Source organism: Xenopus tropicalis, chromosome 7, assembly GCF_000004195.4.
Source record: "Xenopus tropicalis strain Nigerian chromosome 7, UCB_Xtro_10.0, whole genome shotgun sequence".
NCBI lineage: Eukaryota > Metazoa > Chordata > Amphibia > Anura > Pipidae > Xenopus > Xenopus tropicalis.
The window spans coordinates 94,902,684-94,915,216 of record NC_030683.2 but is presented as its reverse complement, the minus strand read 5'-3'; the positions used below and the strand labels follow the sequence as shown (position 1 = coordinate 94,915,216).

The window sequence follows — 12,533 nt, the reverse complement described above, 5'->3', positions numbered from 1 at the left end:
CATGGTAAAATCTGCTCGCTTGGCAAGGTCACCAAGCGAGCAGATCTTCTCCCAATATCCCCAACTAGGGGTGGGTGATATTGGGCTAAATCAATTTATAATGACGGGTATAGACTACGTAGGAGAAATTAAACCTGCTCAATCGAGATCTGCCCGATTCAGGCCAGTTGACAGTAGGGCAGGCCCGTTGTTCGTGCCCATACACAGGCAGATAAACCGGCAAATCGGTCTAAAGGACTGGTATCAGCTGCTAGAATTGGCCCATATATGGCCACCTTAAGACAGATTAAGGGGTGTTACACATGGGCTATTATAAACGCATCCCACTGTACTGGAATGCAGGTGTTAACTGACCCTATACTTCTGTACAGCTGGCTATACATGTAAATATCCAATCATCTGGCGAGGTCATCAAATGGGCAGAACTTTAATGATATGCCAACATTAAAGGAGACATATCATATAAAAATTAACAATGTACCAGGGAATTGTACTCCTCTAGATATAGAAGGATTGTGCTTAAAAAGTTGAGTTTGACTGTTTTATTGAGAAATTCCACAAAAACCCCACTAGTCCCGCCCATCTGTTCCACTTCCTGCTGGATGAATTCTCTGGATGAGCTGGTGAGCCGGCGGCCCTCTGTACACTGCACTGTAGGATAGGAACCAAACAGCAGCTAGGCTGACCTGATAGGGAACTGAAGCCTGTCTGTGCTTGTGTGACTGCAGGGCTGTGATTGGCTATCCCCCTCCTACTGTGCTTCTGGCAGGGACAGTTCGGATACGCCCACTCTTCATTTCACACTGGAGGGAGAAGTGATAGGATCTATAGGGAGCTCCAATAAAGGGGCCATTTTTACATAGAGGATTAATTTTTAGCACAAAGTGAAACCAGCACCGTAAATTATTCACAATTGCCTACAAAATTAGGGGTTTTCCCATTTATCCAATATGTCTCCTTTAAGCTAGACAATATTGGACTGACCTGGTCTTTGGCCCAAGGGCCATACAACTGGATCACAATGCAGTACAAGCAGGTGTCGGGGTGAGGACTGCATCAACGAGCCAATGCGTTTCTTGCTCCGAAGAGATCTTTAAACCTGCCCAATATTGGCCAGATATCAGTCAGAGGGCCCCTCAATTAGCTGCCAACACAGTTTGTCAGCAGATTATATCTGTTTAGCAGCCAGTAGTCAGCATTGCAACCCATGTAAACTTTAGGACAGTGCAGGTTCCCTAATGACCACTTCCCACAGGTACATAGAATTGGATACAATCTGGAACAGCACCGCTCTTATTCTTTTTAAATGAAATGCTTTTATTGCATGCTTTAAAGGAGCAGTTCAGTGTAAAAATGAAACTGGGTAAAATAGACTGCACAAAATAAAAAATGTTTTCAATATAGTTAGTTAGCCAAAAATGTAATCTATAAAGGCTGGAGCCGGCAGAGGTCTAACATAATAGCCAGAACTCTACTTCCTGCTTTCAGCTCTCTAAGCTGTTAGCAGTCAGAAGCAATCAGTGACTTGAGGGGGGGCATGAGGGACACAACTGTTCAGTTAGTTTGCTTTTGAATTTGACCTGCATGCTCACAAACTAAATGAACAGCTATGTCCCATGTGTCCCCCCCCCCCCGCCCCCCCTAAAGTCACTAACTAACATTTTACCCAGTTTCAGTTTTACACTGAACTGTTCCTTTAAAGGCATTACAGTAACGTCCTGTACTTTATGCCTGCCTTGAGCTGGGGGTATCATCTGTAGGTTCCACCTATAATTACTTCAACGTGCACACAAAATTCTGTAAATGGTAGCAGCCCCTTGCCTGTACAGACTTACGTGTGCATTTAACATTTCCTAAAGGTCTGGCTTACAGAAGTCTGGCTTGCCCTGCTGTAAATTTACTACTAGAAAGCAACCTGACTGATCTGGGAGGAGCAGGGGTTATATTTTTAGCTGCACCAGGTTGTTTACTACTGGCTACTACTAGGCTGACGCAAATGCCAACACCTACAGATTCATACGTAAAAACACTTTGTCTCGCAGTGTATATGCAACCATATCAAAATGTTATCTGCTCACTTTCATGGCTACTGCTGAAAATTAAGGCTAGTTTACCCACAGCTTGATATATCCATATCTGCAATACTAAGGAATCATCACCATTATTAAAAAATTCCATAAATGTTAAATAAATCTGTCGACAATTATTTTTTTTTTCTTACAACAGTTTATATAAGTAAAGGGCATGCTGACCTTTGTACAGGTGTCCAAATATCAACAGCCGTATCATGAAAACTATTTTACAAATTGACATTTATTATTCACACTAGTTATAGGATCTATTATCCAATGCTTGGGACCTGGGGGTTTCAAGAAAAGGGATGTTTCTGTACCATACGTTAGGTCTGCTAAAAATTGTTAAACCCAACAAGATTATTTTGCCACCAACATGGATTCAAGTTCAGGAATTGGGACCTGTTACCCAGAATGCTCGGGACCTGAGGTTTTCCGGATAAAGGATCTTTCCGTAATTTGGCTCTCCATAACTTAAGTCTGCTAAAAATAATTTGAATATTGAATAATCCCAAGGATTGTTTTGCCTCCAATAAGGATTAATTATATCTTAGTTGGGATCAAGTACAAGGTAATGTTTTAATATTGCAGAAAAAAAAGGAAATCATTTTTAAAAATTAGAATTTTTTTGCTTATAATGGAGTGGGTGATGGCCTTTCTGTACTTCGGAGCTTTCTGGATAACGGTTTTCCGGATAAGGGAAAAAAACTGTACCTGTACAAGTACGGTTTTATTACTACAAAGGAAATAGTTACATAGGACATAGGAGACAAAGAAAATCGTTTTTTAAAAATTTGAATTATTTGATGAAAATGGACTGGGCAAAGGCCTTACCATAATTCAGAGCTTTTATTGGATAAGGGATTCCATAATCCATTCTCAAGATAAATAACACTGATGAAGCACAATCAAAGCCCATTTTAAAAGTTTCACTTACTTTCCTACCATGGTGTTACTTTTCAGCCAGTCTATGGGACATGTAGGATATACTGTGGCGTAACTACTGTACAGCAGAATCTGCAACCACTGGGGTTTTGGGGGATAGTGAGATCCATGGAAGCCTTCTGCATGGTACTCCTTTCCTAGCCCCTCTTCCATTTTAAATGAAAACTAAGCAGTAAAAACCAAATATGGCTAGAATGCCATATTATATATGCAGTTCTACTGTACCCCCTTAATGATATATGCAAGTTCCTCAACCTAACTTTCTTGCATCTGCATCCAATGCAGAATTGGATGCAGCAAATAATGTTTACATGTAATTTCAATTACATTCCAGTTGGCATCACTTTGAATGTAACCACAGTTTTTGGTGGGTGAGTGCCACATTGTATTAGTGACTCATGTATGCCATCCTTATGCACCAATATTTCATTTAGCTGAGTCAATCTGCAACTGAACTATATAACTCTCAGAGTATGTGTGGGCACGGTGCACACAATTAAACTTAACATTTCAACAACTAGAATACAAAACTGGGATGATAGGTAACCCCTCCCCCCTACACTTTTATTGGGTCACTGACCACCTCTAAGACAACAGGCCAATCTGATGTAATTTGATTATACACATATTTGCTCAAATTGTTCTAATATCCAGATAGCCTGATAGCAGGTCAGCTCATTTTCCCAAATGTATCAGTGTCATTGTAATTTACTCCTTCAAATCTTCACTCCCTTTACTTACTAGTGTGGGGACCGGAACTACTGCAGCACTGCCATTGGGCTTAGTGGCAAATACCTGATAGCAGCTGGTAAGGTTTTAGTTTTATCAAGGTCTATAAGTTTTAGAGGCCCATTTATCAACATTCTCATATTCCTGGTTTTAGAGGTCTTTGTAACCACAACTAAACTCATTTTCTCTAAAAAGCCTTTAAAAAAATAGCAAAAACGAAAAAAAAACAGAAATGAAAGCCATTTTGAAGCATATTATATAGCAAAAAAAAAACAAAAACTTGTTTTGTCTGCATAAATTTGAGTTTTAGTGCAAACAAATACAAATTGTGCAACAAAAATAAAATACGAACATTAGTAAATGCCCGCCTTAGTTCATCATTTGACAGCATTTTCACTGACTCCAAACACATCTATAAGTAAAATAAAACCACCTAATAAAATATCAAAATATTGCCTGTAACAGAAAGTAGTATCAAACTGCTCACCAACACAAGCAGAGCAAGTAAGCTCTTGAGCTGACTAGGGGGAAAAGATTGATTCCTGCTTTCTCCAGTTCCATTCTGAATCTCCATTCCATCTGCTGAGACGTCACTCATTTCCCTGCAAGTCACAACCACATAGCACAGAAAGTGGGATTTGACTGATCTGTCAGCCACTACATACAACACGGCTGCACAAGTACATCAGGTTTAATTACCAGCATAAACTTTATCAAACAACGAATATTCTATGCCAGTGATCCCCAACCAGTGGCCCAGGAGCAACATGTTGCTCCCCAACCCCTTGGATGTTGCTCTCAGTGGCCTCAAAGCAGGTGCTTATTTTTGAATTCCTCGCTTGGGGCAAGTTTTGGTTGCATAAAAACCCAGTATAATGCCAAACGGAGCCTTCTGTAGACTGCCAGTCCATATAGGGGCGACCAAATAGGCAATTATTGCTCTTACTGGCGCCCCGGGAAACTTTTTTATGCTTCTGTTGCTCATCAACACTTTTTCCCATTTGAATATGGCTCACAGGTATAAAAGGTTGGGGATCCCTGTTCTATGCCATTAGAAATCTATACAATAATTTCTCTTATGTTTGTTACAGAACAAAAAATTTATCAAATTGAAATAGATTTGTATTAGTATGTAACAGATTAGAATGCAATGCAAGGCTTGGAAATTTCCTGACCCACGCCTGCCTCTCTCTAACCTAAGCAGACCCCAGCCCTTTTGATGCTGCCAGATCAGGACTCATGAGTTTCCATACTAATAAGTTAGCAGGGCCCTTCCATCAGGTGGTTCAAGTTATTAGTACTGCTCACCTTTGCAACCTTGGAACTGGGTCCCTCCAACTAAGTAGAATGTGGCCTCTATCTGGACTGTCCCCTATGATGGTGATCAGAAAGGGGTGGGCTTTCTGAAGGTATGCATGGTAATGTCACAGGTGGGTAGGGGGGGGTTTGTAAGAAATATGACAGACAACCCAACCTGCAACTGTAGGGTCACACCTGGGAAACAGGCTTGCTGAAAAAGTTTAACAAACAAAAGGCTAAACAAATTTTGGAAGACTGCATGATCCAGTTTTGTCAGTAATTTTGATCACCATACTTTACTTTAAATCTGCTATAAATAATTACATAAAACCCAATAGGACTGTTTTGCCACCAATATGGATTCATGCAGCTTAGTTACCATCAAGCAAAGGTATGGGACCTGTTATCCAGAATGCTCGGGACCTGGGGTAAGGGATATTTCCATAATTTGGATCTCCATATCAAAAGTCTGCTAAAAAATCATTTAAATATTGAATAAACCCAATAGAACTGTTTTGCCTCCAATAAGGATTAATGTGTATCTTAGTTGGGATGAAGTACAAGGTACTGTTTTATAATTTCATTTTCAAAAATTAGAATTATTGGCTTATAATGGCATTTATGGGAACTTTCTGGATAGCAGGTTTCCTGATAATGGATCCTATACCTGTACAAGGTTTTATTATTAAAGAGAAAAAGGTCAATAATTCTTTAAAAATTAGATCTGCTTGAAATGAACACAGGACAGGTGCACTCTGCATAGGGGATATAATGCTCGACCATCACTCCTAAAAGACCAAGAAGAAGAAAAAAAAAAAAAGAGAGAAAACCAAGTTCAAATAAAACCGCTGAAAATAAAGACCAAATCAGGAATTTTATTATACATTAACTGGTGAATTATTGTGGTTTGTCAAAAAATCAAACAGAATATAGCTGCAAATGGAGTTAGTGAATGTCAGCGAGATTTTGTGGGGATTTTTGCAAGTTCCAACTTGACATCATTTACTGTAAAACTAGCACTTGTATTTGAAGGTTTCTTCACACTTTTTAAGATGATTCATACTAGATAACCTTCGGAGATAAAAATATATATATTTAAATACCACACAATCATAGTAATAAAACTCAAGAATTACTTCATTAGAAAGTCCTGACCACATGAAAGCCTGTTGAGTGAAAGGGAGTGCTGCGCTCAATTTTGCATGGATTTTTAAGAAGAAAAAATGCAACTACCCTTTAATTGGGTATAACAAATTATATAAAAACTGGTAAAGCCACAAGAACAGAATAAAAAATCTTTGACAAGTAGAAACATGCTCTTCGGTACATTTCTAGAATTTCTAGAACATTATAGTAAGATATTTGGGATCATGAGGGTGAAGCAGATTAAAACCTTAAGCAAATAAATGTATGTGTACGGAGAAGTCACACATATTGGTAGCACTGCAGTATCTGAGAGGATAATCACTATTAAAAGCTGCACATACTTTCACCGATAAAATTATATGAAATGAAGGTTTGCATGATTTACAGCGCATGTATGGTGCTATGGATATTGTACCGCTAACATTTCATCTGCCAATAAACCATATCTCTCACTCACTGTACATTGCATTGGCAGATGAGGAAGTAAAGAGAAGCCAAACTTATGGTCCATTGTACACTGGCCATTTGGCCTGTGGGCCATACAGTCAAATAGCATACACTGTTGGCCAGTATATGACCACCTATATGCTTTTGAACAATGACAAAAATTAGAAAACTGGAATGTAAATCCCACACTGTTTACAAAAGTCTCTTTTAAAGGACAAGCTACAGCCAAATCACATATAATTACTCGAACACTTGCAAAATACCTCATACCTCAAACCCCTGCCCGGTGTACTCCTGTTAACTGACAACCTCACCAGCCCAGGGTACTTCTGTAGAGTAGCATGTTGCAATCTTCTCAACTTTTTCATTCTTTATGTTGGGTGAGTGTGTGTACAATAGAGAGAAAAGCTAAACTTTAGGCAAAAAGCCTGGGCCCCACAAGAATGAAGATAACCATTTTCACTTCCCTTGTCCTTTAAAAACAATGGATTCCGATATAGATATAAAGGCAGATTCTCTGCCCTAAGGCTGATGCCACACAGGCCTGATCTGCGTTTTTCCGAAGGCCAAGAATCAGCCTTCTTATTTGCCTGCACCCATAACCACGGAATTGGCCCAGGTGCTGGCACATGTGGCAGATATTGGCAAAGAAACAAGACTTTACATTCCAGAACCAAAATCCACTGTGTGTGCTTGCTCCTGGGCCAATGCTATGGTTCCACGTGCAGGCAAAGAAGATTCAGGCAGAACATCAGCCTCCTGTGGAACCACCCTTAAGCATGAGAAGGCTGATACTTTTAGGGAAAATGACTGCAACACTGACAAACATGGTGGCAACAAATCACTGGAAATAGTGCTGATATATTTTCAAAGGGTTCTCCTGGCAATGGGAGACTTGCAGAGCTTTCCATTTTAGTTCACTCCAGTTCATTGTTTTGGAAAAAAATAGCATTGGCCAAGCCATCTCATGCTGTAGCCCAAAGCAAAAACACAAAGTCAGGATTAAATTTAGGTCAGTGTGATCTAAATCATTTTAGCTAGAGAAGTGTTGGGAAAAGCCCTAAGCCTATGGTTAATAGTTTCACAAGCTCATGTGTACATGAGCTTGTGAAACTATTAACCAAAGGCTATGGGCTTTTCCCAACACTTCTCTAGCTAAAATGATTTAGATCACGCTGACCTAAATTCAAGTTAAATAACTGCTGAGACACAATCCAAGCAAGTTCCACCATTTCAGCCCTCCTTCCAATATTTTTGGGCGCATATACCTAATGTACCCTGTTCCCTGTGCCCAACTACTGCAAAATATCCAAGCATATTTGAGTAAATGTCTGTACTACTAGAACCCAGAAGGTAAGCAGGACTGCTTGGAAGGGCTTTACCTTTAAGCTGGTCATACACGCACTGATGATATTGTACATGTATGGCTGCTTGATGAGGTGACCGATATCATGAAAGGCTGTGGATATCGGCCATCTCGACGATCAGGCGGGTTAAAAGATTTTGCAATGGCACCTGAGCAAAATCTATGTTCAGGGCTGAATCGGCAGAAGGAATTAGAATTCCTATTGTTTCTACCTCCATATCTGATGATTCAGCCCTGAACGTCTGTGGAGGGTGGGAGAGATCAAAAATCGCTACGTGTATGGCCACCTTTAGTAGCGTCTAGTGTAGTAGTAGTAGTAGTTAAGAAGTGCTGCTATTGAAAGGTACAGAGCAGCTTCAAGCCACAAGAGAAGATAAATCAACTTATCATAAAGAATCACCAATTGTCTTCATCATTTTCTTCCTAGGGTCTTCCTAGTGTTCAACAGTTCCCTCACCCTTTAGATTGTAAGTTCATTGTACGACTCGTTTGTTATAAATTAATGTAAAACTCTGCATAACTTTCTGGTACTATACATACATATATAAATGAAAACTGAACAATGAAAGAAAGTAAATATCTAAGCAACTTTCTATTCATTAGGCTAATGCCACACAAAATGCAGGCTGAAAATTAGCAGCTACAGTGGCATCAGCCTTTCCCTGTGCCTGCACCCAGAGTCACCGCATTGGACCAGGTGCAGGCACATGGCTCCGGGTGCAGGAAAAGACAAATGTCATCTTAGGAGTTGATTCTCTGCAAGCCACTAATTAGTCCCATTGGTGATACATGGGGGGGTTTAGTTGCCTGCAATAAATCTTTGCTACCGCTGGTGTCTGATCTCCTCAAAATGCCTTCCCACCTGCAAGAATGTAAATCGCCAGCGGGATGGCAAACACATCACTTCGGTTTTCCAGAGACGCTCAAAGTTGCCTTACAAGGTGTGCCACCAGCCTAGGGGAAGACACACAGCGCTACTTAGTAGAAACTACTTGTCATGGCTACTAAACGCCAGGGAATACCCTGCCATAGACAATACTAAGAATTGCCTCTGCTAAAACACACGTAGAGACAATTATCAGTAAAAAGTAAGCATTGTCTACTTTTGTACCTGTGACAAGTAGCTACTAGTAGGTCTATGTGTCTTCACCCTAAAGGTGGCCACACACGTGGCGATTTCCGATCTTTCGTGCGACCAACGACCGATTCAGCCCTGACGGCAGATTTTGATCAGGCGAATTCTATGGTGCCCGATCAAAATCTTTTAACCTGGCCAATCGGCGAGCCGACCGATATCAGCAGCCTCCTGTGATATCGGTTGACTCGCCATACACGCACCGAATATCGTACAAAACAGGGTTTCGTGCGATATTATCGGTGCGTGTATGGCCAGCTTAAGGGCAGTGGCACACGGGGAGATTAGTTGCCCATGATAAATCTTTGCTGCCGAGTGCGACTAATCTCCCCAAATGCCAACCCACTGGCAAGAATGTAAATCATTGGGTGGGATGGCATACATGCCTCTCAAGGAAACTTCGGGCAACTACGGAAACCCAAAGCGACACGTAAGCCATCCCACCAGCGATTTCCATTCTTGCCAGTGGGAAAACTTGTTGGGTTCTGTGAGTTTTTTTAATAGATGTTTATGGCATTCAGTTTCTTGAAGTGAAATTTTAACAACTTCTCACTCAACTTCTCAAATGCAAAATGATAAAGCCCTTAAATATATAAATTTATATATAAATCTTCCTCAGAAAATTAATATTCTGGTTTGCCACAGCATTTTTGCCATTCCACAAAGAAATGTATTAAAACATGCAATAGTTTAAAAAATAAAAATATATTTCATGGCACTGGTTGTTGCAGTTATAACTCCACAGTGACTTTAAGCTAAACGTAAAGAATTAAAACAACTTCCGATTTTGGAGGTTCGAGTCCTGTTTTGTGATGTCACATGTCAGGCCAATCACAAGATAAGAGATGTATAAAAAGATTAATTTAACAGTCACCTTGCTACAGTTCCAGAAATGGCTTATATAAATAGTTTATACACCGTAAAGAAGCATTTACCTCTAAACAACACCTGAACTGCCAGACTGCAAACCATCATTCACTGCACTGGGCCACTGTAAATGGGCCAGGCACAGAGCCAGGGAGCTCCTGTACTACACAATGACAAATTTTGGGATGGAATTTCTAAATTACAATTACAGTTTGCCATTAATTAAAACATATAATGAAGTAAAAAATTAAACTGAGCAAGGCAGGTATAATAGCTGTCTCCAAGCAATGCCGTACTGCAGTACATTAGTAACAATGATGGTAATGTTGTCACTGAACAAATCAGTGTGGTTATCACAAGGCTATAATCAAAATAACCTTGCTCTCTGCAAATGAACTGGTACCAAACGTGTGACTTCAATTACTATATACAGTATCACACAAGCAAACATACAACTAATACTGTGCAGAGACCACAGATTTTAAGAAGCAGAAACAATGATATGGCAGTTCCTGAGTTTAAATACTCATTCATTGCTTTCTTACATTTAAAAGTACTGCCCTTAGGCTCATTCCAACCACAAATTAATAACAGTTCCATTTTATGTCTGTAATTCCCACACACGCAGTCATCATTTTAATGCATTAACAGTTTGGTGGTAGAAAGCAGATCACAATCACTTAAAGAGGGAGTTGGTCAAAGCAGGGAATGCTGTTTGTGTTTTTCAAACTGCAGCTGAACTATAAAGCTCACACTCCCCTTGACAGACAAGCGTTGTAGCTCTACAACAGCTGGGGGTCTGCAGGTTAGATATATTTTTACCATTTCCCTTTAAGCAGCTTAGTTTTTCTGCTGACCTCTCTGGAATGAGTAGGGTTAACTACTCACATTAACAAAGTCATAAACTGGCCTGAAGCTGAAACAATGTAGGGCAAATTATAGCAAACTTGGCTATAGGATAGGCAGAAACCAGTACAGCTGCAAAATGTATTAATTATGCCCAATTCTATGGACACTGGACTTCTGGGTCAGCACACTATATAGCTTTATGCAAGCAGATTTCCATGTCCAGCAAAGTAGCATATGTCTAGCGCCAAGGGGAAGAATACTACTGTGCTATTTTAATTTCACCCTCTGAATAGAAAGAAAATACAGGGCAAGAGGAAGGGCAGCTGCAAGAGGCTACAACTGCACAGTGCCCATCATTTCAGGAGCCTTGGCAAGCAATTCACTAGTCACAAGGGGGCAAAGTGGCCTAGTTGAACAGGGACCACAAGGAAAACAGGGGCTCTGACTGCTGAACTTTTAATGAGTGTGAGAATAGTTTTCTGCATTGGGCATAGAAATGCTCAGTAGTTGTTGAATGAAAGATACTACGCTGTTTTTATATAAAACTGTAGAGAGGCTAAAAATAAGACCGTTCTATAAGCAGGTTAACGTGCCATAGGAAGCGCAGCACCAGGAAAGTGACGGTGCCCACTGGCTCCCACACAGGGGCCTTGCTCTATACCCATGAGCGCTGGGGCCCTTACACGTACATTAACAGCGGCCCTGGGAATATATTTATACAAGGCGGCTGGGAAATCTGGAAGCTTCCCATGTCAAGCAAAAGTCTATAAGTAGGGCCCCACTGTTCGAGTGAGCGCTCGGCCCGACCGAGGCGCTGTTTCCCCTGCTCTAGCGATCACTCCCGCCCCCTAAGTGGCTTTTATTGCCTGCGAGGCTTCTGGACAAACCCGGCCCGGATCACCCCTGCCCTTAGAACAAGCAGACCACGGCCAGACCCGATAGCATCAGGTTCTGGGTTCCGGGTCGTTCTAATACGTCCGGGCTTCTGACCTGATCTGCTGCTCCGTGCGGTCCCGACGTGTCGGCCAGGAGAGGAACAAATGCACAGAAGCACGAAAAACTACAATCCCCAGCATCCCTTGCGAAGGAGCGAGTCAAGGAAAAAAAATTCAACGAGTCAAAGCTTTATTGATCGTGTTGTGCACAGGCCTAATTATCTGCAATATGCGCACTGCCCCACTGGTGTCATGTGTGCGTAGGTCTGGCAGTGGGGGCCACACCCCTGTCACTCGGATTGTGGCGCAGAGACGCTAGCCCTGTTAGTCGGGGAGAGTGAGTGGGGAGTATGGCTTGTAGTGGGGTTATGTGGGTGCAAGGTGACAAGCAATGGTGACGAATGCGTGTCATAGTTCTGCTCCTACGACTACAGTAGCCAGGGTGTGTGCTGCATTGGAGCATGTTCCGCAGAATGATATTTTGTAGCGGGAGAATGGAGTAATTCCTATTTGCCCATCGGGACGCGGCATGTAAACCAATTATTGGGCTGGAGGCCAAGGATATGCTGCCCAGAGGGCATTTTTGGCGGGGCTCCAGCGTCTCAGGCTAAAACAGGGACACGAAGGGTAAAAGGAAGACGAAATGACAAAAACACATTACATCACTCACACACACATCAGGGATGTCCTACCTACGTACCCCCGGCTGTCGCTGTGCTGTATTTACACTGCGTCCTGCTGTT

The 12,533-nt window shown here is 41.4% G+C and overlaps 1 protein-coding gene across 5 annotated transcripts in view; it reads right to left on the bottom strand.

Moving 5' to 3' along the window:
- The window catches only part of foxj3 (forkhead box J3), a 58,484-nt gene extending 46,538 nt beyond the window's left edge, over positions 1–11,946 (bottom strand). The window contains exon 1 of one of the 5 annotated variants that reach the window (XM_012971509.3): positions 11,846–11,946. The gene's annotated coding sequence lies outside the window, so the exon portion shown is untranslated. 5 annotated transcript variants of the gene reach the window in all.
- Positions 11,947–12,533: the final 587 nt, after the last annotated feature.